Source organism: Nicotiana tabacum, chromosome 15 (assembly GCF_000715075.1).
Source record: "Nicotiana tabacum cultivar K326 chromosome 15, ASM71507v2, whole genome shotgun sequence".
Lineage (NCBI taxonomy): Eukaryota > Viridiplantae > Streptophyta > Magnoliopsida > Solanales > Solanaceae > Nicotiana > Nicotiana tabacum.
The window spans coordinates 18,169,487-18,195,203 of NC_134094.1; positions in this window are offsets into that span (position 1 = coordinate 18,169,487).

A 25,717-nucleotide genomic window follows, 5' to 3' on the forward strand; every position below is an offset into this window, starting at 1 on the left:
AAGACCTAGTCTGATGAACTTTCTCCTAGGATAGAAATTTTAGTCTGATGAATCTTTCTCCTAAGATACCAAAAAAGGAAAAAAGAAAAAAAGACATAGTTTGATGAATTTTCTCATAGGATCAAAATTTTAGTCTGATGAATCTTTCTCCTAAGATTAGAATCTAGTCTGATGAATTTTCTCCTAGGATAATACGTTGAAAAAAAAAGTTAATTTTCAGTTTTCTTAAGTTATCAATCTTTAGTTTTCTTGAAATCAGGGGTCCCGCCTGGAGAATAGGGTCAGTTTTTAGTTTAGGCAAGCTTAGTTTATAGTTTTCCGCAAGCTCAATCTCAAATCTAGGACACACTTCCTAGTTTGGGTTTTTCAGATTTTTATTTCTCTAGGAGATACACTTCCTAATTTGGTTCATTCAAGTTTCACCCCTAGGAGATGCACTTCCTAGTCTGGGTCATTCAGGATTTTTTTAGGAGACGCATTTGCTAGTCAAAATTTTCTTGGTTTTACTCATAGGAGACGCACATCCTAGTCGAGTCTTCAATTTTACTCTCATCATAGTCTGGGACATTCAAGTGATTTATAGTTCTGCTAATAACTCAAAAAATTTCCTAGTGTAAACTGGGGAAGAAAAAGTTTCTTTTGTTGTTTCCATTTTGCTGTAGTGGCAGGCGCCCACTTGGATAATGAGGGAATTCATTTCAGTGTTAAGTCAACATCAGGCACCCACCTAGAAAACGAGAGAATTCATTTCAGGTTTTAAGTGAGCATCAGGCGCCCACCTGGAGAATGAGGGAATTCATTTCAAGTGTTAAGTCAACATCAGGCACCCACCCGGAAAATAAGGGAATTCATTTCAAGTTTTTAAGTCAGCAGGCGCCCACCTGAAGAATGAGGGAATTTATTTCAAGTTTTAAGTCATCTGGTGTCCACCTGGAGAATGAGGAAATTTATTTCAAGTTTTAAGTCATCAGGCGCCCACCTGGAGAACGAGGGAATTTATTTCAAGTTTTAAGTCAGCATCAGGCGCCCACCTGGAGAATGAGGGAATTTTTTTCAATTTTCAAGTCATTAGCAGGCGCCCATCTAGAGAACGAAGAAATTCATTTCAAATTTCAAGTCAGTTGCAGGCGCTCACCTGAAGAACGAGGGAAGTCATTTTAGAATTCAATTCAAGTTAGAAGTAGCAGAAGCTCGCCTCAAGAATGCGAGCTGATAGTCCGAGATGACCAAAGGAAGAAGTCTCAATCCAGAAAAAAAAAAGAAAAAAAAAGAGAAGTGAATTCAAAATGCATAAGTCGATGAAAGATGTAAACTGCTCAAGACATGGCCGAATGCACGAGCACTGCATGTCCGGTCTTGATCCGAAGAAGCTGTAGAAGAATGAATTAGCACCTGCAGCTAGCAAGCAGCAAGGTTCAAATCAAAAGTCTGCATGAAGAACCATTCAAGACTCAAGATCAAGCTTCAGAAGACTTATAGATAAGAATCTTGTAACTCATATCTGACAGGCTTAGTTAAGCTTTTTCATTTTTGATTTTGATGTAATAACAGGACCGTGGACCGGAACCTCGACGGAAAGTTACCTCACTCGACTCTCTCATCCTCTCTACACACTCCATCACTTCATTCGCCTCTTGAACTACACGCGACCTGATTCCCTTATAACCCGGGATATGTAGTCTGTCCAAAACTAAGACTCGGTTGCACCTTTTCCTTTTATTTTCTTCCTCTTTTGAATAACAATATGGTAAAAATTAGTCACACGGCTCACTTTTTCTTTGCCTGAAAACTCTTCGTGTTTCCAAGCAAAGAGGGGCAGTTGTGATCACCTAATTTTTGACTATATTTGAGATTTTTCAATACTTTTTAGTTGTTAACAATTTTAAGTTTAATCTACATATTTTAACCTTTATTTCACTTATTTTAGCAGGTTTATTTGATAAAACTGAAATCATACAAAAAGAGTCACATTTTTAGATATTAGTTGTGTTTTATTTGCAAAAAGAAAATAAAATTTACAAAAAATATATGTTTCGTTTAATTTGGTAAGACTAATAATTTTATAACTTTTCTTAGTAGTTTCTTATATTTTATCTAGTTTAAAATATTAGTGTAGTAATTTAAATTTTAGATTACCTTAAAAAAAGATAAAAAAAAGAGCCAATGGAAAATTGTCACATGGCAAAAGATTCTCTCTTATCATCATCTGATAACAATTTGACATGCACTTTCCTAGCAATTTCCTACAAATAACACCTACCCTAGACAAATACAAAGACACACGAAAGGGTAAAGGAGGAATAAATTTGAAAATAGAGAGAGGGGGGAAGGAAGAGAAAGAGAAAACAGCAGCCATAACTCTCACTCTCTTTGAGAAAAATCTCCAATTTCCTTCACTATTCTGCAAGTCAAGCCCGTCACTCTTAGAACAATCAGGGATTCACCCAAAAACAAAATCCCAAAAAAAAACGACCCCCAATTTCAAGAACAAACTGACCCACCTCCAGCAACAAGCAGCTGATTCACCCCCACCTCCCTTTACCTCACCGCTGCCGGCGTCCAGCCGGAAACCCCAAGAGCTAGCGATTCCACCCTTCTCCATATCCCAACAGCCCAAACGTACTCATGTAGATACACAAGAGAGAACACGACTGCTACTTTCTTGGAAAAAACACGCATACTCCACTCCAATCTCTGCTATTTTCTGATGCTTCATTGTTTTGCAAAGAAAGCTGTTTCTTCCGATTCAAGCTTAATTTGAGAGATGGATTTGGATGTGAGTTCCCTATTTGAACTCGAGATGAGTCGTCCATGAGTGTCGTGGTTCGGCTAGCGATTCTTGTTGCCGAGATTTCGGGTTTCTTTGCTGAGCTCGGGTCGCGATTCATTTCTCCGGCGTATTTCGGGACCCGATTTGGTGCTAGTGTCCATTTGCTCACTGTACGCCCTACCATGGAGTTTTTTTCTTCTTAATATATTGAAGAGATTTCTACTTTAAGGTCTACTCTTTTCCCACTGTTAATATTGTTTCATGAATTGTTGATTTGTGTTTTCCTTGTTCATTTATTTAATCTTGCTGCAGTTGTTTTTCTATAAATAAAAATTCATTGAACTTTACATTATGAATTATCAATGTCCCTTATAGGTTAGGCTTCATATTTTACATAAAAGAATAAGAGAAAAGTAAAGGTTTGTTTGCACTTTCGTCAAAATATATCTCTGTTTGGGATCATCAATACCATTAAGTAACGTTTTAATTTTCCTTTGACCAGGAGTAGAATTTTGATGTAGTCTAGTTATTTGGATTTAGAAAGTTACTTTTAATTAGATTTATAAAGGGCTCGGTTTAAATGCATGAAATAAGAAGTTAAAAATGAAATGAGCGATTTTCAACATCGTAGCTTGCTTTAGGCGCTATTCATAAATAAATCATCGTGACTATAGGTACGGTTCCCGTGGCATAGTCATGATACGTAATTCCAATTCGGGTGTGCATTTCATGTGAACCGACTATAACTTCGAATAATAATAAAATAAACACGTCATAAATCGTGGGTGCATTTCATGTGGCGCGATTTGCAACGTGTACCAAAAAACAAGCGAGTGCGCGATATCACGACCTGTTCAAACAAATTCCATAAATATTAAAAGCGGTTAAAAAGTTAAATATGCACCATGGGTCTAAAACATGTAATCAGATAATTAAGCCAGGTATTAATTGTTAAGCGACCGTGCTAAAATCACGGAATTCGGGAGTGCATCATACCTTCTCTTGGGTTAACAGAATTCCTTACCCGGTCTTCTATGTTCGCAGACCATAAATAGAGTCAAATTTCCTCAATTTGGGATTTAAAATAAACCGGTGACTTGGGACACCATAAATTATTCCAAGTGGTGACTCTGATCGAATAAATAATCCCATTTCGATTAATGTCACTTAAATTGAAAAAACTCCCTTATCCCCCGGAAAAAAAGGAGGTGTGACCGATAGCCTTAACATACCTCAAATCGTCAATGCAACTCAACAATAAGCTTACGATATCTAGCGCGCCAACCCTATAAAAAAGAGATATGTGTACAACTTAGATGGCAGTGGTATATCACGTATCTCAAATGATAACTCGATTCTAAAATAAAACGGGCAGCATTTTTCCTGATTTCACTGCTCCCTCAAGCCTACTATAGGCGAGATACAAATACAATACAATCAACAGCTCAAAAACAACCCAACTATAATTCGGGACCTTCAATACAACAAAACCCCAAAATATACAATAACATACTCAATCAATAAGTTATCAATTAACTTGAAATTGCAACAACGAGCGATCAGCCTACTACCTTACCACATTTGGCATTTCTCCACGTCCTTCATCCTTCCAAACTCCATAAATCAGCAGCACAATAAGCCAACACGAGTGGACTACAAAACAGTCCACTAAAAGTGAAATAAATCGAACTCACGGCTTCCGATCACCGTCCCGTGAGTTCTAACTATTAGGAAAAGAATTTATCAACCTTCCTTGATATTTAAATATTTAAATACAGAAATTAGGTATTTTATTAACTATTAAATATATTCCAAAACTCAAACTACAAAGAAAAAGGGAGGCGATATAGCGATACTTATGTCGTAGGGATCGTTCTGATGTTATCGCTTCTCGATTTCGTACCCAGGATATTAGTATTTTTTGAAACACTATTAGAGAGCTCAAGGACAGGTTCTATGGTATTCTATGGTCGGGTTCTATGTAAAAATGAAGAGAGAGACGAGTTAAGACATATATATCAACTTTTGAAAAGTTAAAACGGTGCTAGCTTGGCCCCCCTCCATTCACCCATCTTCCGACGCTTATATCCTTTTATCCGGATGTTGTATGAATGAACGGTTAAGAGAGTTGGAAAATACATTCCAAGACCTTCAATTTGGTATATAATATGTCCCAAAAGGACCTGATATATCACACAAAATGTATTTCTCAAAAAGGACTGTTACAAGGCAAATCCTTAGTCGGTTTTTCCGCAACTTAAATCCTATTTTTCCCAAACTTTATATTTTCTATCCAAACATCATATATAATCATATTATGACTTTAAAATCATTAAAATCATGATTATCAAGTCTCATATTCATTATACGTCACCTTGGAACGCACAAGGTGTAACAATCTTCCCCCTTAGAAACATTCGTCCTCGAATGTTAAACTCCTAGAAATCTATAGAAATTTTGACAGAGTCTCCTCTGTAATGGTACTACTACCAACCTAAATGCTGTGATGTCTCAGTCTGATCCTCCTCCGGAAGTAGAAATAAGTGAGGATACCTAGTCTTCATTTCTTTTTCAGCTTCCCAAGTCATCTCCTCCACATTATTGTTAATCCAAAGTACTTTAACCGAAGCTACATCCTTAGTTCTTAATCTCCGAACTTGTCTATCTAGTATAGCAATTGGAGCTTCCTCATATGATAGCTTCTCTGTAACCAGAACATCGCCAACTGGAATGACTTTAGAGGGATCTCCAATACACCTATAGAGCATAGACACATGAAATACTGGATGTACAAACTCCAATTTGGAAGGCAAGCCTAACTCATATGGTACTTGGCCTACTCTGCATATAATCTTATAAGGTCCAATGTACCGAGCGCTAAGCTTTCCTTTCTTACCAAATCTCATAACGCCTTTAATCGGTGATACCTTTAGGAATACCCAGTCATCTACCTGAAACTCCAAGTCTCGTCATCTATTATCTGCATAGGACTTCTGACGACTCTGTGATGCTAATAGCCTTTCCCTTATAAGCTTAATCTTCTCAACTGCCTGCTGTACCAACTCTGGTCCTACTAACTTAGTTTCCCCAATCTCGAACCATCCTATAGGAGACCTACACTTTCGTCCATAAAGAGCTTCGTATGAAGCCATCTGAATGTTGGAATGATAACTAATATTATATGCAAACTCAATAAGTGGAAGATGATCATCCCAGCTACCCCTGAAGTCCATCACATAAGCCCTTAGCATATCCTCCAGTGTCTGAATAGTACGTTCAGCCAAACCATCTGTCTGGGGATGAAAGTTTGTACTAAGACTTACCTGAGTCCCCAATCCTTTTTGGAAGGACCTCCAGAAATTAGTTGTAAACTGAGCACCTCTATTTGAGATATTAGATATAGGGACACCATGAAGTCGTATTATCTCCTTAATATAAATCGTTGCATAATCCTCTGCTGAATACGTAGTCCCGACAGACGGAAAATGGGCTGCTTTTGTAAGTTTATCGACAAGAACCCATATAGCATCGAACTTACATTGGGTACGAGGTAAGCCTATGATGAAATCCATATTAATCACTTCCCATTTCCAAGTCGGAATCTATATAGCCTGTAACAATCCATAGGGTTTCTGATGCTCAATCTTAAACTGCTGACATTTAGGGCACTGAGCAACAAACTTTGCTATATCCTTCTTCATTTCGTCCCACTAGTATATTACCATGATATCATGATACATATTTGTCGCTCCTGGATAAATAGAATAACGAGAATAGTGAGCTTCTGCCATAACCTGCTGGCACAACCCTGGCACATTAGAACACATAATCGACCTCGATATATGAGGACTCCATCTCCTGTAATCTCAAATGGTGTATTCTCATTTTGAGGGGATGTATCTCTGTAATGAGCTAGCACATGATCCTCATACTGGCGTTCCTTCACTTCAGTTACTAAAGAGGATGTTGTCGTATCCTGAATAGTAACTCCGGTATCACCTGAGTCCAGTAATCGAACTCCAAGACTATATAGTTTATGAATCTCATGGGCTATCCCACACTTCTCTGGCTGTAAATATGACAGGCTATCGATAGATCAACGACCGAGGGCGTCGGCTACTACATTCGCCTTCCCCGGATGGTATAAAATATCAATGCCATAGTCTTTCAGTAGCTCCAACCATCTCCTTTGGTGTAAATTCAATTCCTTTTAATTGAAGATATATTGAAGGCTCTTATGATCCGTATAGATATCAACATGAATGCCATACAAATAGTGCCTCCACATATTTAGTGCATGAATCACCGCGGCAAACTCTAAATCGTGGGTCGGATAATTTTTCTCGTGCTTTCTTAGTTGTCTTTAAACATAAGCAATTACTTTTCATGGTCGTTCTGCCACTTGTTGCATGAATACATGGCTTATCTCATTTCTCACAAATACTGGAATTTTCTGTAACTCATATGATCTCAAATATCATCTTTTGATTTTTTTTTTCCGTTCATTAGCCACGATAGGTGCCACTTTCTTATGGAGTGCATACAATGTTATAGTGAAACTGTTGTTACAAGACCATTTCTTCTTTATGTCACTATGCTTAAGTTAAAGCCTTCTTCCTTATTTCCTCAGCTAGTCTTTCTTTGTAATACTTAAGAGAGACCCTTTGACTCCTGTAAAGCTGCGAGTTTATTATATCGTATACCCGAAAGAATTTTTGATGTTCTTACTCACCTATAATTATCCTTAAATACTTACCTTCATGCCCTTGTGCTCGTAAGGTTGATTCTGAACTAAAATTTTGACTGTCTTCTCAATGGCACCATTTTTTTTTCGTAACACTTATACGGTACCTTTAACAACCCCAACTCCTATATGAATATTTTTCAAGGATTACGATGTCATCATATTTGCGAGACTGAATTCCCTATGTTGGGTTTCACTATGTTTATCTTGCACAACCTACTGATTTGTCTGTATCCTCTTATTTAGCCATGGATAGGCTCTTCCTGAATCAACTACTAACTACACGTTAGTCCATTCTCATATCTATATTTTGCGTAATCTCTCTTGGGTTATATCCTTTATCTTAATTTACCCCGCACACTGGCTCCTTATATATCCAGTGTTCATTTGCACTTATTTATCAATAACATGTAGTGATGGAATCCTTACTGCCTCTCCCCGTCGTCATGCTTACATAATTTTCTGGAGTCGTATCATATCCGTAGGATCTTGAATAAATTCAATCTCATTCCTTTCGCCTTTCTACCACATTCTTCCTTTACTATTTCATAATTACCTTAACCACATAACTCCGACTTAATACCATATCACACCATCTTCCCCCTTTAGGTTAGTACTAACATTTATTGCTATGAAGATTTACCTATAAATGTTTCACCTCTTCATATTTGGCGTCTTTTCACATCTTCACAGACTCTTACTTTCCTTGCGGTAACCCTTCTGTACTAGGAATAATTTAATTTCTTACATACAAAGGTGACACCTAGTGTAACTGGCATACTTAGTCCCTTAAGTTTAACTCTGCTCACAACGCTTGTTTTAGGGAAGCGTCTTCCTAAATAGCCTTTAAAGGTTATTCTTCTATTGTCCATTCAATTATCGCCGTAACGCGATCTCTGAAATACTCATGATGTCAACTATTATCAAATCCTTTGGTCCCGAATTTATGTTCAGTTTATCTTACTCACTAGCCCATACTAATTTTTATTACTCCAGGGGTCTAACTTTTCCTTTTGGTAATCACCTATGAGTCACCAACTCATTTCTCAAAATTGGGACATGACTTTATGGCTTATACTCTTTTATTGTCTCAAGGCCTGTAACTTCTTGTCTTTTCCTTCACTTGACTATAGAATCTATAGTCCTGTCATATTTTTATTTAGAGATATCATCCATTTATCACATCTTACTCTTAATGCTTCATTTACTCTCTTCTTATTTTCCTGCTAATATTTCTGTCTATCACCTTATTATGAAAACTTCTTCAAAACATTCTTTCACTTTTAGCCCCCCTTGATTCAACTTACTGGATCTTCGGGTCGCCTAACACTCTCTCTTTATGTGATGACCTAAAATATCATCTTTAAATTTAATAAGTAATTCTGTGTTCTAAGACCTTGAAAAGTACCATTTATCATTCCTCGACTTGCGTGCGCAGTCCGTACAATTTTCCAAAAATATTTTTATGTGAAAAATGAATTAAAATGTGAAATAGAGCTTTAAAAACTCAACTGAGTTGATTTTATTCAACATTTTGAGAAAACAGACATGGATCAGTGTTTTGACAATTTCAGTAGGTCCGTATCGTGATTTGGGACTTGGGCGTATGCCCGGAATTGAATTCCGAGGTCCCTAGCTCGAGATATAGAATTTTGATGAAAAATTAAAAGCTTGAAAGCTTAATGATATTTAAGAAATTTCTGATTTTGGATTTATTGACATCGGGTCCGTATTTTGGTTTCGGAGCCCGGTATAGGTGCACTATAATATTTATGACTTGTCTGCCAAATTTGGTGAGAAACGAAGCTAATTTGACGTGATTCGGACGTCCGGTTGTGAAGATATAAGTTTTAGAGTTTTCTTAAAAATTCCATTCATTTTGGGGTTCAATTTGTAGTTCTAGGTGTTATTTTGGCGATTTGATCGTGCGAGCAAGTTTGTATGATGTTTTAGAACTTGTTTGCATGTTTGGTTTGGAGCCCCGAGGGCTCGGTGAGTTTCGGATAGGCTACAAGATGATTTCGGACTTAGGAAATCTAGTTTTCTGCAGACTTTGGGCTTCTGGTATTTGCTTCATTGTGTTAGTGAATGTACTCTCGCGAACGCGAAGAGAAAACTGAGCTGGCTGAATTTTCCTTCTTCATGAACGCGAAGAGTGGACATCGAATGCGAAGTTATGGGGAATTACCCTTCGCGAATGCGACCAGCCCAACGCGAACGCAAAGCTTTAGAGGCTTAGGGGAGGGGTCGGTCATCCTATAAGAATTGGTAAATAAATATGTTGGAGGAGCGGGTTGCACGCCGCAACAGGATTGATTATAATGAATATATTGGGGGATCGGGTTGCACGCCGCAACAGAATTAATTATAATGAATATATTGGAGGATCGGGTTGCACGCCGCAACAGACTTATTAAAAGTTCATATTGGAGGATCGGGTTGCACGCCGCAACAGACTTATTAAAAGTCCATATTGGAGGATCGGGTTGCACGCCGCAACAGACTTATTAAAAGTCCTGATTAAAATGAATATATTGTGAGAGCGGGTTGCACGCTGCAACAAAATTGAATGTGAATATATTGTGAGAGCGGGTTGCACGCTGCAACAGAATTGATGGAAATGATAATTGGTTATGACTGCTGAGTTGGCTTCAATTATTATAAATGAATTACCTGATTTATTTCTATTATTGTTGTTGTTACTAATATTGCGTACAGGTAATGTAAGTGACCCGCCTTAGCCTCGTCACTACTTCGTCGAGGTTAGGCTCAACACTTACCAGTACATGGGGTCGGTTGTACTGATACTACACTCTGCACTTCTTGTGTAGATTTTGGAGTTGGTCCCAGCGGCGTACCATAGACTTGCTCGGATTTCAGCTACTCAGAGGAGACTTGAGGTATAACTGCACGGCGTTCGCAGTTCTGAAGTCCCTGTTTATTTTACTTTAGCTGTGTGTTTATTTCCAGACAGCTTTATTTCATTTCAGACCTTTATTTGTATTATTCTAGAAGCTCGTGCACTTGTGACACCAAATTCTAGGATGGTATTTAGACACCATTATTTTTATGGATTATTCACTATATTTGAGACGTTACTTCCAAAATTGTTCTCTGTTATTAATAAGTTTAAAAATTGTTTTAGAAATGGATAATATTATTCTAACGTTGGCTTGCCTAGCAAGTGAAATGTTAGGCGCCATCACAGTCCAAAGGTTGGAATTTTGGGTCATGACAGTTGGTATCAAAGCACTAGGTTACATAGGTCTCACGAATCATGAGCTTCCTTAATAGAGTCTGAAGGATCGGTACGGAGACGTGGCCCAGAATGGTACATTTCTAGTGGCACCAGCCATCTCACAGGCTGGGGGAGGAGCACAAACTCCCACTACTCCCACTCCGGAGCAGATGGCTGCCCAGAATCAGGTTCCAGCAGCCCCGCCAGTTAGGGTAGTTCAGCCAGTTGTTGCGGCACAGACCGGTGATAGGCCCGCCATGTCTTTTGAAGCCTTATTGAGACTGGATAAGTTTATAAAACTCTTTCCAGCTCACTTCAGTGGTACACCTTCTGAGGACCCACAAGATTATCTTAAACGCTGCCACGAGGTACTGCAGAACATGGGTATAGTTGAGACCAGTGAGGTTGATTTTGCTGTATTTCAGATGATGGGTTCCGCCAAGAGGTGGTGGAGAGATTATACATTGACCCGACCAGTCAGATCGCCTACATTTACATGGGAGCAGTTCTCTCAGCTATTTCTGGAAAAGTTCCTCCCTATCACACTGAGAGAGGAATTCCGCAAACAATTTGAGCATCTACAACATGGCAATATGAGTGTTACTCAGTATGAGTCCCGTTTTGTGGATTTGGCCCGTCATGCTCTCCTTTTACTACCTACGGAGGGAGAGATAGTGAGGAGGTTTATTGAGGGACTCACTTACCCTATCATACTTCAGATGGCCAAGGAGACCGAAAGTGAGATTTCTTTTCAGGCGGCTGCTAATGTCGCAAGGAGGATCGAGATGGTTCTTGCACAGGAGAGAGGGCAGAGGTCCGATAAGAGGCCTTATCAGTTCGGTGGTTTCAGTGGTGCCTCGTCTGAAGGCAGAGGTAATTTTTGTAGGGGTCATCCTCCCAGACCGTTTCATTCAGCACTTCATGTATCTCCCGGTGCTTCAGGGAGTCATAGTCCTATTATGCCTTACTCTAGGCAGCCAACATTCAATGTACATTCAGCTCCTATCAGTGCACTACAACTCCAAAGTTACTATAGCGGTTATCCAGCCCATTTGGGTCAGCTTCAGCTTTAGCAGCTTCGAGATCAGAATGGGTGTTATGAGTATGGGAACAGTGGTCACATCAGGAGGTATTGCCCTAGATTGGCGAGTAACAGATTTCGGCAAGATTCTCGTGCCATCATACCGGCATCGGTTGCTTTGCCGCCTACTCAGCCAGCTAGAGGTAGGGGTCAGGTAGCTAGAGGTGTAGGTCAGGCTATTAGAGGTGGAGGTCAGGCCATTAGAGGTAGAGGTCAGACCGTTAGAGGTAGAGGCCAGCCAGTTAGAGGCCGTCCCAGGGACGTAGTTCAGAGTGGTGGGGCCCAGCCCCGATTTTATGCTTTTTCAGCTAGGCCTGAGGCCGAGTCATCTGATGTTGTGATCACAGGTATTATTCCAGTTTGCCATAGAGATGCTTCAGTTCTATTTGATCCAGGATCTACTCATTCCTATGTGTCCTCCTATTTTGCTTCATATTTGGTTGTACCTTGTGATTCTCTGAGTGCTTCTGTGTGTATCTACACCGGTGGAAGACTCTGTTGTAGTATATCATGTCTATCATTCGTGTGTGGTTACCATTGGTAATCTTGAGACTAGTGTGGATCTTCTACTTCTTGATATGGTAGATTTTGAAGTCATCTTAGGTATGGATTGGCTATACCCTTATCATGCTATATTGGATTGTCATACCAAGACAGTGACCCTAGCTATGCCGGGGTTACCTCGGTTAGAGTGGAAAGGAACTCTTGGTCATTCTGCCAATAGGGTCATTTCTTATATGAAAGCTCGGCGTATGGTAGAGAAAGGGTGTCTAGCCTATTTGGCTTATATTCGCAATCCCAGTGCGGATATCCCTTCTATGGACTCAGTACAAGTTGTTCGTGAATTTCCAGAAGTATTTCCTGCAGATTTGCCGGGGATGCCTCCAGAGTTGAAAGAATTGAAAGAGCAGTTACATGAATTGCTTGACCAGGGATTCATTAGGCCTATTATCTTGCCCTGGGGTGCACCAGTATTATTTGTAAAGAAGAAAGATGGCTCTATACGGATGTGTATAGACTATCGGCAGTTGAACAAGGCCACTATCAAAAACAAATATCCGCTGCCAAGAATTGATAACTTATTTGATCAGCTTCAGGGTGCCAAGGTATTTTCGAAGATTGATTTGAGGTCTGGTTACCATCAGTTGAAGATTAGGGCATCTGATGTCCCTAAAACAGCCTTTCGAACTCGGTATGGGCATTACGAATTCCTAGTGATGTCATTTGGATTGACAAATGCCCCAGCAGCATTTATGGATTTGATGAATCGGGTGTTCAAGCTCTATTTGGATTCTTTTATGGTTTTATTCATTGATGATATCTTGATTTACTCCAGCAGTCGAAAGGAGCATGAGCAGCATCTTCGGAGTGTGCTTCAGACTTTGAAGAATAACCAGTTATATGCAAAATTTTCAAAATGTGAGTTTTGGTTATGTTCAGTTGCCTTTTTGGGGCATGTTGTATAGGCAGAAGGCATAAAGGTGGATCCTAAGAAGATTGAGGTTGTTCAGAATTGGCCTAGACCTACTTCAATTACAGAGATCCGGAGTTTCCTGGGTTTAGCAGGCTAGTATCGTCGGTTCGTGGAAGGGTTTTCATCTCTAGCAAGCCCATTGACCAGACTGACTCAGAAAGGTGTCCCATTCAGATGGTCAGACGAGTGTGAGTTGAGCTTTTAGAAGCTCAAGACTGCTTTGACTATGGCGCCAGTGTTGGTATTACCCACAGGTTCAGGATCATATATAGTATATTGTGATGCATCTCACATTGGGCTTGGTGCAGTATTAATGCAAGATGGTAAGGTAATTGCATATGCGTCGCGGCAGTTGAAAGTTCACGGGAAGAATTATCCTGTTCATGACTCAGAATTGGCATCCATTGTTCATGCGCTGAAGATTTGGAGGCATTACCTCTACGGTGTCTCGTGTGAGGTATTTACTGATCATCGTAGCCTTCAGTATCTGTTCAAACAAAAGGATCTTAATTTGAGGCAGAGAAGATTGTTGGAGTTGTTGAAATACTATAATATCACCATTTTGTATCACCCCGGAAAGGCCAATATGGTGGCTGATGCTTTGAGTAGAAAGGCTGTGAGTATGGGCAGTCTTGCGTATATTCCGGTTGGTGAGAGGCCATTAGCTGCAGATGTTCAGACTTTGGCTAATCGGTTCGTGAGGTTAGATGTTTCAGAACCCAGTAGGGTTCTAGCTCGCACAGTCGCTCGATCTTCTTTATATGAGCGCATCAGAGAGAGGCAGTATGATGATCCTCATTTACTTGTCCTTAAGGACACGGTGCGGCACGGTGATGCCAAACAGGTTGATGTGGGGGAAGATAGGGTTCTGCGAATGCAGGGTCGTATTTGTGTGCCTAATGTGGATGGGCTTCGTGAATTAATTCTTGAAGAAGCACACAGTTCCAGGTACTCTATTCATCCAGGTACCGCCAAAATGTATCAAGATTTGCAGCAACATTATTGGTGGAGGAGAATGAAAAAGGATATAGTTGCATAAGTAGCCCGGTATCTGAATTGTCAGCAAGTTAAGTATGAGCATCAAAGACTTGATGGTTTGCTTCAGAAGTTAGAAATTCCTGAGTGGAAGTGGGAGCGTATCACTATGGATTTTGTTGTTGGGCTTCCACAGACTCAGAGAAAATTTGACTCAGATTGGGTCATTGTGGACAAATTGACCAAGTCAGCACATTTCATTCCAGTGGCAGTTACCTATTCTTCAGAGAGGTTAGCTGAAATTTACATTCGTGAGATTGTCCGCCTTCACGGTGTCCCCGTGTCAATTATTTCACATCGAGGTATGTAATTTACCTCACATTTTTGGAGGGTTGTACAGTGTGAGTTAGGCACGCGGGTGGAGTTGAGTATAACATTTCATCCACAGTCAGACGGACAGTCAGGGCGCACTATTCAGATATTGGAAGATATGCTCCGCGCTTGTGTTATAAACTTTGGAGGTTCTTGGGATCATTTCTTGCCACTTGCGGAGTTTGCTTATAATAATAGCTACCAGTCGAGCATTCAGATGGATCCATATGAGGCATTATATGGAAGGCGATGTCGATCGCCAGTTGGTTGGTTTGAACCAGGAGAGGCTCGGTTGTTGGGTACCGATTTGGTACAGGATGCGTTGGATAAGGTCAATATTATTCAGGATCGACTTCGCACAGCTCAGTCTAGGCAAAAGAATTATGCCGACCATAAATTTTGTGATATTGCATTCATGGTTGGAGAAAGAATATTGCTCCGGGTTTCACCTATGAAAGGTGTAATGAGGTTCAGAAAGAAGGGCAAGTTGAGCCCTAGGTATATCGGACCCTTTAAAATTTTTGAAAGGGTGGGTGAAGTAGCCTACAGGCTTGCATTACCACGTAGTTTATCAGCGGTTCATCCAGAGTTCCATGTGACTATGCTCCGAAAATATCATGGTGATCCGTCCCATGTGTTAGATTTCAGCTCAGTCCAATTGGACAAAGATTTGACTTACGAGGAGGAGCCGGTGGCTATTCTAGCCCGACAGGTACGACAGTTGAGGTCTAAGAGTTATCCTTTAGTTCGAGTGCAATAGAGAGGTCAGCCGGTAGAGGCATCTACCTGGGAGTCCGAGTCGGACATGCGGAGTAAATATCCACACTTATTCACCAGCACATGTACTTTTTTCTAACTCCGTTCAAGGACGAATGTGTTTTTTAGAGGTGGAGAATGTGATGACCCAAAATATCATCTTTAAATTTAATAAGTAATTCTTTGTTATAAGACCTCGAAAAGTACCATTTATCATTCCTCGACTTGCGTGCGCAGTCCGTTCAATTTTCTAAAAAAGCTTTTGTATGAAAAATGGATTAAAATGTGAAATAGATCTTTAAAAACTCAACTGAGTTGACTTTAGTCAACATTTTGAGCAAACGGACCCAGATCAGTATTTTGACAATTCTGGTAGGTCCGTATCATGATTTGGGACTTGGGCATATGCCCGGAATCGAATTCCGAGGTCCCTAGCTCGAGATATAAAATTTTGATGAAAAATTAAAAGCTTGAAAGCTTAATGATATTTAAGAAATTTCTGATGTTAGATTTATTGACACCGGGTCCGTATTTTGGTTCTGGAGCTCGGTATAGGTCCACTATAATATTTATGCCTTGTCTGCCGAATTTGGTGAGAAACGGAGTTGATTTGACGTGACTCGGACGTTCCGTTGTGAAGATATAAGTTTTAAAGTTTTCTTAAAAATTTCATTCGTTTTGGGGTTCAATTCGTAGTTCTGGGTGTTATTTTGGCAATTTGATCACGCGAGCAAGTTTGTATGATGTTTTAGAACTTGTGTGCATGTTTGGTTTGGAGCCCCGAGGGCTCGGGTGAGTTTCAGATAGGCTACAGGATGATTTCAGACTTAGGAAATCTGGTTTTCTGCAGAGTTTGGGCTTCTGGTTTTTCCTTCATCGCTTTCGCGAATCTATTCTCGCGAACGCGAAGAGCAAACTGAGCTGGCTGAATTTTCCTTCTTCGCGAACGCGAAGAGTGGACCGCGAATGCGAAGTTATGGGGACTTTACCCTTCGCGAACGCGACCAACCCAACGCGAACGCGAAGCTTTAGAGGCCTGGGGGAGGGGTCAGTCGTCCTTGTACGCGAACGCGAGCACTGGCACGCGAACGTGAAGGCCATTGTGGACAAAGCCTTCGCGAACGCGAAGGAGGACTCGCGAACGCGAAAGCCATAGACTGCTACTCATCACAAACGCGAAGAAGGCCTGACGCTTGTGACTTAAAACAGAACCAAAACGGGATTTTTTCCATTTTTCACAAACCCTCAATTATAACTCTGCCTAGGGGCGATTTCAAAGGAGTTTTTCACGATTTCGAACTGGGTAAGTGTTCTTTATCATATAGTGATTGTATTTCATAAATCTAAGTCTATATTCATCATTTATTTCGGATTTAGATGGAAGAAATTGGAATTTTTATAAAATCTTCCAAAAATAAAAATTTAAGATTTGAAGGTCGATTTGACATCGGAATTTGATAAATTTTATATGGTTGGACTCGTATCGGAACGGGTGTTCGGATTTCGTAAGTTTTTTTTTTGAGATTTGAGATGTGGGTCCCACTGTCGAATATCTTAATGAATTTTGGATTTTTATCCGAAAAATTAGTAAATTCATATGGAATTAATTCCTATTATTCCTATTGAATATATGGAATTGTTTGTGAATAGATTTGAAGCTTTTGGAGATAAATTTAAGAGGAAAAGCTGTGGTTGGGTAATTGATTGAAATTTGCAAAGCGAGGTAAGTGTCGTGATTAACCTTAACTTGAGGAAATAGAACCCTTAAATTATTTGTTATGTGAATTGCATGTGAATGATGTATAGGCAAGGTGACGAGTGTCTATACGTCGTCAAATTAGTTGTTTTCCAACTTACTTGAAAAATCATAAATTTTGTTAAATCATGAATTTATTATTATAATAATAATTATTTCTCTCATATTCTTTGTCAAATATTAATTCTTGAATTTCCGCATTAATTGTTACATGCTATTTGAATTATGTGCTTTAATTGTTATTTGAATTTAGCATATTAACTATTAAACTGCATATTTTCTCTCTGATTTTCATAATAATTTGCTATTTGCCTTTTTTTGTTTTATAATTAAATCATAATTATTGTATGCTTGTTGTCATATAATTTTATATTAATTGTTACATTTATTGGGGAAATTTCTTCTATAAGAATTGGTAAATGAATATGTTGGAGGAGCGGGTTGCACGCCGCAACAGAATTGATTATAATGAATATATTGGAGTATCGGGTTGCACGCCGCAACAGAATTAATTATAATGAATATATTGGAGGATCAGGTTGCACACCGCAACAGACTTATTAAAAGTCCATGTTGGAAGATCGGGTTGCACGCCGCAACAGACTTATTAAAAGTCCATATTGGAGGATCGGGTTGCATGCAGCAACAGACTTATTTAAAAGTCGACATACATATATATATATATATATTGGGGGATCGGGTTGCACGCCGGAACATACTTTATTAAAATGAATATATTGGAGGAGCAGGTTGCACGCCGCAACAAGATTGAATGTGAATATATTGTGAGAGCCAGTTGCACGCTACAACAGAATTGATGAAAATGATAATTGGTTATGACTGCTGAGTTGGCTTCAATTATTATAAATGAATTACCTGATTTATTTCTATTATTGTTGTTGTTACTAATATTGCGTACAGGTAATGTAAGTGAACCGCCTTAGCCTCGTCACTACTTCGTCGAGGCTAGGCTCAGCACTTACCAGTACATGGGGTCGGTTGTACTAATACTACACTCTGCACTTCTTGTGCAGATTTTGGAGTTGGTCCCAGCGGCGTACCATAGACTTGCTCGGATTTCAACTACTCAGAGGAGACTTGAGGTATAACTGCACGACTTTCGCAGTTCTGAAGTCCCCGTCTATTTTACTTTAGGTGTGTGTTTATTTTCAGACACCTTTATTTCATTTCAGACCTTTATTTGTATTATTCTAGAAGCTCGTGCACTTGTGACACCAAATTCTGAGATGGTATTTAGACACCATTATTTTTATGAATTATTCACTATATTTTAGACGTTACTTACGCAATTGTTCTCGGTTATTAATAAATATATTATTCTAACGTTGGCTTGCCTAGCAAGTAAAATGTTAGGCGCCATCACGGTCCGAAGGTGGGAATTTCGAGTCGTGACACTTTACTAAGGACGAGAGCCATACAAAGATAAATATTTATCCCTTCTAGGATTCCAATGCCAATCTTCTGAAATTTCTGAACATTCTAGTATTCATATCTGATTGTACTATTCTAGAGTGCACCATCTGGGTGTCTCACAAGGAGATCCATTACCACGTTTGCAATATCCCTCGAACATATGAGCTAATAATAACAATCCATCCATAATTTTGGATTAATCTAACCCCAGCTGGATGCTGATATCCCATCCTTCTCTTAATTTATATCTATTAGCTCCCACAGGGCATAACTGAAATGTGTGTTGTCAAGTGAATATATCTTTGTTATTGTTGAAAGTAACTCATAATGCTTATATTTCTCTGCCTGAATTTTAAATACAGATAATCTTCACTAACTAGGTACCTCGTATCCTTCTTTACCTAGCTTCTTTTACTTGTTGAAACTTGTATCTACCTTTTGATTCTCTCGTTGATTTTTACCATAGGGGTAGATAGATATTCATGCCTTAGGGCTCCTTATCAAGAGGCTCACACGTCGTAGTACACACATATCTACTGAGGCCTTACATTTACTCATCATAAGCATGACGCAAAATCGAGTTCCTCTGACTCAACTCTTCCACAGCCGCATTCAATCTCTTACCAACTGTCTTTCTTGATGTAGATGTCATTGTATAACAAATAAAATTTAGGAATTTGAATTTCTTACAACTGAGCTCTACAACACGATCAAGAGTAAGAAGAAAGAGTGACAATCTTAAATGCCTTGTAGCCTCCTGCTTATAAGTGTGGTGCACAACACACCCATAAACAAGACTCTACAAGACACGACTTGTAGACTCCCTAGGACAGAACTGCTCTGATACCACTTCTGTCATGACTCAAACTATAGGGCCGCGATGGGCACCCAGTGCCTTACACAACCGAATACTAATGTAACATATCTTTCTTATCATACTGACATGGGTAAGTGGCCCAGAAGGGCCGTCATTAGATACCAGGAATAAAACATAAGGGAATACTAGAAATAAGACGACCCAACATGATATAGAAACTTATACATGTGACATACGTGCCTATAAGACCGACATGATCATTTGTATACTCAAGACATAGGCCGATAAGGCCATACAAGTATCCATATACATGTCATCTGTCTCCAAGCCTCTAAGAGTACATAAATGTCATAAAGGTCTGGACAGGGCCCCGCCATACCAATCAATACATATTCAAATCATACTGACCAAATAGGCAACTTCGGAGCAAGTGGAGTGCACAAACACATTCTGCTGAGCTGATAGCCTACTAGGAGAACTCTTAACCTGTCTATCGGGACCTACGGGCATGAAACACAGCATCCCCAGGCAAAATGGACGTCAGTACGAATAATGTACCGAGTATGTAAGGCAAAAATATTAGTATATAATAGACATGAAAGAAACATGGAGTAAAGAACACAACCTGTAAGTCTGAATAGCTCTGTGAATCATGAAAATATTTATAATGTCATGCGTATACGTATAAATATCATATTATGCATAGGTATATGCGTACATAACATCATCAAGCCTCTAAGGGCATCCCATCAATTCATCTCAGCCTCTATGGGAAAAATCATAAACGTATACCAGCTGATCAAGTGGTGGTGGTGCGTATATAATGCCATAACACTTCCCCATATCCCATATATATATAATATACGCGTATATAACACCATCTAGTCATGGGTCAATAGGCATGTATAAATGAATGCAATGCATAAGGAAGTAAGTCAATAACATCTCTTGGAATGTTATAAAATCAATATGCATTCGGATAAACTTTAGCAACTTACGTATTTTTCTGAGACCCATGAACAGAAGATATAATAATAGGACACATGGGGAATCAAAAACATATGCACTCCTAGTATTTCTATGAATAGAGTTATTTATGACAGTTGTACATTTGCTCGTTTAGTTTGTATCATATAGATCATGCCAAAAAGAAAGAATGGATAGCCTTAACATACCTCAAGTCGTCAATGCAACTCAACAACAAGCTTACGACATCTAGCGCACCAACCCTAAAACAAAGAGATATGTGTACAACTTAGATGGTGGTGGTATATCACGTATCTCAAATGATAACTCGATTCTTAAATAAAACTGGCAGCATTTTCCCTAATTTTACTACTCCCTCAAGCCTACTGTAGGCGAGATACAAACACAATAAAATCAACAGCTCAAAAACAACCCAACTACCATTCGGGACCTTCAATAAAACAAAACCCCCAAATATACCATAACATACCCAATCAATAAGTTATCAATTAACTTGAAATTGCAACAACGAGCAACCAGCCTACTACCCTACCACATGCGGTGTTTCTCCACGTCCTTCATCCTTTCTAACTCCATAAATCGGAAGCACAATAAGCTAACACAAGTGGACTACGAAATAGTCCACTAAAAGTGGAATAATTCGAACTCACGACTTCCGATCACCGTCCCGTGAATTCTAACTATTAGGAAAAGAATTTATCAACCTTCCTTGATATTTAAACACTTAAATAAATAAATTAGGCAATTCATTAACTATTAAATACATTTCAAAACTCAAATTACAAAGAAAACGAGAGGCGATATAGCGATACTTACGTCATAGGGATCGTTCTGATGTTATCGCTTCTCGATTTCGTACTCGGGATGTTAGTATTCTTTCAAACACTATTAGAGAGCTCAAGGACATATTTTATAGTGTTCTATGGTCGGGTTCTATGTAAAAATGAATAGAGAGACGAGTTAAGACATATATATCAACTTTTGAAAAGTCAAAGGGGTGCTAGCTTTGCACCCTCTCATTCGCCCATCTTGCGACGCTTATATCGTTTTATCCAGATGTTGTATGAATGAACAGTTAAGAGAGTTGGAAACTACATTCCAAGACCTTAAATTTGGTATATAATATGTCCCAAAAGACCTCATATATCACACGAAATGTGTTTCTCAAAAAGCTATATTACAAGGCAAATCCTTAGTCGGTTTTTCCTCAACTTAAATATGATTTTTTCCAAAATTTATATTTTCTATCCAAAAATTATATATAATCATATTATGACTTTAAAATTATTTAAATCATGATTAACAAGTCTTATATTCATTATACGTCACCTTGGGACGCACATGGTGTAACAGTTGTCTTTTAGAGCTCTTTGTAAATTGAATTGAGTACAGCCTTTGTAGTATTCAGCGATCACCACCAACGTTGACAAGGATGGTTTTCACTTGCTCACTAACAATGAACAAGGGTTGGTTTTGGCACGTATAATATTAGTTTTCACTCGCTCACCAATAAAAATACTGATTTTTACTCGCTCACCACAGAAACGAACAATGATACAACCTTCAGTATTTTTCCCTTTCTCTTTATCTTTTATGACACTTGTAAACCTTAAGAATACAATTCTTGACTAAGGTGTAGAAAGAATAGGAAAGTTGTCTGCGAAGCTGGTACTAAGAAGTGTCTTCAACTCTTCTTTAAATAGTTGTTCCTTTTGATGCAGTATCATCAGTTCATATTTGTTGAAGATCTTCCTTGATATGGTTTACTGATTTTCCTCATAGTTGAAGTGCTTGGTTCCTTTTTGAGATTTGACCGTTGAATGAAATTTCTTTTGTAGCAGTAGTACCATTAATTCCCTTGCCATAAATTTATTTCCCTTGCCATAAATTTATTGCTTCAAAGTGTATAAAGGCAAATCTTCTTTATATTAGATGGCAGACCTTTGACGATGCTTACCATGCTTGGACTTGGTCTTTTTTGTCTCATTAGGAGAGAATCTTGATTTAAGGAATGATTCTTTAATAATTGATCTCATTCATTTTATAACAAAGATTCTTTAATAATTGGTCTCATTCCTTTTATAACTGACATTTCCTTTATTCATGCCTATGTAGGAACTTGCAGAATATTCTTCTTAGAATATTAGCTATCTTCTTTTCTTTTGTTCAAGATCACCTATTTTGAATTTGCCTTCTCGGATTTTGCTTTCTTCCTTCTTCCTCTAGATTTGGCTTCCTTCCAGCATTTTGTTCTAATCACTTCTAGACCGGGACAATGTTTGAGATTTCTTTCCAAATAACTTTTTCTTGTGCACTACTTGAATTTGGCATTCCCTTAATCTAAGGGTAATTTTCTTCCCTTCAGAGAGTAGGTACTGAAAGGTTTTCCAAGTCTTCTTTGGCCTTGCTATTAATTTCCTCCATAGTCTGTATATGGTGATGTCTTGTATCACTAGTAGATATTCTCCATTCTTTTTATAGTTACAATATTCCTTGATCAACGTAGCACATTTCCTTATTGAAATATTCCATGCTAACTCCTTCAATCTTCTGATTTCTTTCCTTTTGTTTTTCTTGTACCAATCTTCTAAAGAACTTCTATACTTCTTTTCCATATCTTCTTTGATACATTTTGAAACTTTCTTCCAGCAAGGTAAATCATCCAAATAATTCTCAATAATATCATCTATAAAAGTAATGTGCATTCTAGATATTTTGTTCCTCAACTTTGTAGTAAACCAACCATCATTCTTTCATCTGCTTTCCATAATAAACTCATAAAAATAAAATTATTATAAGTAAATGTTCTTTGCTTAAATCCTTAGGTTGGTTTGGTATCATCAAAACTAGTCTATAATATTGTAGTACTTTTGTCTCATATTTGCTGCTTTGTGTTTCAGAAAAAACCAAGAATTCAAGGGATCATGTTCTGAGTTCGGACTTCTGGTAGACAGTAGCAGTGATATAGATGGAGAGTTGGTGAAAGACCTTGAATGGCTTTCTTTTTCTCTTTATAGCTCTATTTTTTTTATAATTTTAAATTTATTTAAGCCGAATCCCCGCACCCGTATCCATAACTGGATCCGTACCCCCGTATCTCAAAATTTTAATTTTGCCGAATCTGACACCCGGATTCGTGCCCGTATCGGATGCCCGCACCCGAGTCCGAGCATGTTTGAAAGATTGAAATAACCGAAAAAGCATTTAGGCACAAGCAACAAATTCAACATAGGCTAAATAGAATAAATTTATCAAACTAAGGAGAGAATGTGATAGGACGCTTTTTCATAATTCATAAACTCTTGAATCTCTCTACATCGTAATTACCTCTCTACAATAGAAAATATGTAGTAGCACCCCTATTTATAATACTACAAAGCCAAAAACCTATTCCAATATGAATTTGGTAAACAAAACCTAACTAGACACCAATTAAATAAACTATCAAATATCAAAACCTAGACAACTTAGGAATACTAATTAATCTTGGTTTAATTTCCAACAGCCTCCCTTAAACAAGATCTTCAAACTTAAGCATGCCATAAGTAAAATCAAGCTTTGTAGAAGTCAAGTACCTTAAACTCTCCATCAATTTCCTAAAATATGTAGTATCGACAAAATCATGAGTATCATCTTTAGTTAACTTCAATTTCGATTCATTATTGGTCATATATGATTTGGCTTTACTCCTGGTAAATTCCTTCAAAATATCATTGTAACGACCCGACCGGTCGTTTTGTGTATTACAACCTTGCTTCCCCCTTTACTGCTCAAATTGTACTTTTCAGTTGTTGTGTGAATTGCCGGGGTAAATGGTTCGGGTCCGGTGAGGTTTTGGAATGAATTGGAACACTTAGTTCCAAGGTTTAAAGCGTAAGTTAAAATAGTGAGCGGATGTCGACTTATGTGTAAACGATCCCAGAATGGAGTTTTGATGATTCCAATAGCTCCGTATGGTGATTTTGGGCTTAGGAGTGTGTCCGAAAATGTTTTTGGAAGTACGTAGTGGAATTTGGCTTGAAATGCCGAAAGTTAAATTTTTGGGAAGTTTGACCGGGGGGTGACTTTTTGATATCGGGGTCAAAATCCTATTCTGGTAATTGGAATAGGTCTGTAATGTGAAATGTGACATGTGTGAAAAATTTGAGGCCAATCGGACGTGATTTGATAGGTTTCGACGTCGTTTGTAGAATTCAAAAATTTTGAAATTTATTAGGCTAGAATCCGTGTGTAGTTCGTATTTTTGAGGTTGTTAGGTATGATTTGAGGCCTTGAGTAGGTCCGTGTTATGTTATGGAACTTGTTGGTATGTTCGGACGGGGACCCGAGGGCCTCGGGTGAGTTTCGGATGATTAACGGATTGATTTTTGAATTTGGAAGATTGCCTTTTGGTGTAATCGCACCTGCGGAAAAGTGGTCGCAGGTGCGAGCTCGCAAGTGCGAGCAGGGGAGCGCTGAAGTGAGGCGTGCAGGTGCGGAAGGAGCTTCGCAGGTGCGGAATCGCACCTGCGCGAGAAGGAGCGTCGATGCGGGCAGAGAGCTCTGAGGCATTGGTCATAGGTGTGAGGGAAATTCCACACCTGCGTGAGCGCAGATGCGAACGGAAGCGCGTAGAAGCAGAAACTGGGCAGGCGAGTGGAGTCCGCAAATGCGATGTTTTGCTCGCACAAGCGGATGTGCAGGTGCGCAAATCTTGTCCGCAGATGCGAAAATCGACTGGGCAGAACCTTAAATTCGAGGGTTCAACATTTTCACCCATTTTCGAATTTTGGAGCTCGGGTTGGGCGATTTTGGAGAGAAACATTTCCACACAACTTGGGGTAAGTATTCTTAACTCCCTTGTGATTATATTCCATCAATTAATCTTCATTTTTGGTGTAAGATTATTGAATCTTCAAGAGAAATAGAAGGAAATTTCTATAATGTCACAAAACGAATTTTTCAAGTTTGAATACCAATTTGGAGTCAGATTTGAGTGAAATTAGTATGGTTGAACTTGTAATTGGATGGGTTGTCGTATATTGTGAGTTTCGCGGGATTTCGAAATATGGGCCCCACGGGTGATTTTTGGGACGTAATTTTGAATTTTTTAAAAATATTAGTATTTTGATATGGAATTTAATTCCTATGAATTGTGTGGACTGAATCAAATTAATTGTGGTAGATTTGAACCATTTAGGAGTTGATACGCGCATAATGGGATCTCTTGAGCATTGCTTAGCTTGCTCGACATTGGATTTGGCTTGTTCGAGGTAAGTAACTCTTCTAATCTTGGAGTTGAGGGTATGAACCCTGAATATATGTATTTCGTGA